The following is a 1,818-nucleotide window of genomic DNA, read 5'->3' on the forward strand; positions in this document are numbered from 1 at the left end:
AGGAAACCCATAGTCCATATAGGTTTAGGAAAACCCATTGTCCTAATAGATTTGGGAAAGGAAAACCTATAGTCCTTGTCAAATTGGGAAACTTTTCTGTTATATATTTGGGACCTTTTGAGATTTATATATAGGGGTTGTAGTTGGGGATTCTAAAGATTGTATTGTGCCTTTCTTCTCATTTATAGTGAAAAACTCTCTCTGCTTTTGCCCCGAGGATTAGGCTTAGCCGAACCTCGTTAAATCCTTGTGTTGATTTTTCTTCTCAATTTGCTTAGTGTGTGATTGTGTGCTAGTTAACCCACAATATTCTGCAACAAAAATCTAATCGTGAAATTATGCCTTAGTCGCAGAATTGCAGCTCTCGTTGGTCTTTGGGTTGCAAATGGGACGGCAATAACATTTCACGTACTTTATCAAGAGATGACAAGTGCTATTATTTGATTAAGAAATAATGTTAATGAAGTGATAGGTTCAAGATTCAAACTCAGTGAGTGCATAATATTAGTATATGCACTTACTATATTTTCTTATTGTAATTGTTACAAATTTAGTATATATATTTAACATAAATGTCTCTTAAAATTGATCAAATACATACATGGTTTAAACCAAAGAATATAAACACGACCGCGCTCAACACTCCAAATACTACATCATTTGAGGAATACCAAAGAGATGGGAGATGGGGGAAGAAGAGGGAAAAGATGTGTCCTAAATTAATAATACATAAAACATTTGGAAGTCCAAGGGAAATATCACAACACCCGAGTCATCTGTTCTTTTACTTACTCACGGTCAGTGAGTCACACCGCACATGCACACGACTAAGCTTCTTATTTATTTTAATTTAGCGTTCAGTATTCGTAGTAGTAGGGCTCGACAAAATTTAAATTCGTATTAAAAAATAGTATATATTGGAGAGTAAAGTGCTTCTAATAAAAACGATTTCATACTCAGATCTCGAACTAAAGATATTTAATTAAAGATAAAAAATACTTAACACTCCTGACTCCAACATGACCTTGTTAGTTGTATTAGAGCGAGGTTTAAGACAGGTTCATCTTGGCGGGTTTAGTTCTAGCCGCTACCTGTTTGACGGTAATTGTGATTATTTTTTTTGATAAATTTGACTGGAGTGCTATTCACATTGAGAAAAACTTTGTGGTGGAGATTTGGAGATGCGACATGTTGAAGTCTATGTGAAGAAGGTGGAACAAAATCAGAAAATTAAGGCCAAGGGGGAGAATTGTTAGGTGTTTGTCCTGATTTTCGTACCATATTTGATTTTCCTATCTCTTGAAGGGAATGACAACATGTTTACCATAATTGAATTTTTTTTTTTTACGAAAAGGAAAATCTTCCATATTTGGCTAGTCCTATTTTTTTTTAGGAAGGATTTGGACTTCTATAAATTAAGGATCCTTGCTTCTTATTTTTTAGCATGCACAATATAGTCATATGGGGTTTGAGAGTCCTATTTGGGAAAGGGGGGGGGGGCTTTTAGGGACAAGTATAAGTGTGTCACTTGTATTTTGTTTGACCAAAAATTATCGAGATCTTTTTGGTTAAATCAATTAAAGAAGGATGAAGAGGTAAATCTTAGTCAAACATAATAACCTCCAGATCCATAAACAAATCAGAAAATAATGCATAAGATGAAATAGGGGTGATCAATCTTATTGATATTTTTCATTTCTTCTTTTGTTAATCGATGGAGATGACTGTTTTTCATTCTCCATGGAAGATGACTTTGCCTTCCTTTTTGCTAAGAAGATTACAGAGGAGAGGGAAAAGAAAGAAACCCCCCCCCCCCCC

The sequence above is a fragment of the Nicotiana attenuata genome, unplaced genomic scaffold (genome assembly GCF_001879085.1).
Source record: "Nicotiana attenuata strain UT unplaced genomic scaffold, NIATTr2, whole genome shotgun sequence".
Taxonomy (NCBI): domain Eukaryota; kingdom Viridiplantae; phylum Streptophyta; class Magnoliopsida; order Solanales; family Solanaceae; genus Nicotiana; species Nicotiana attenuata.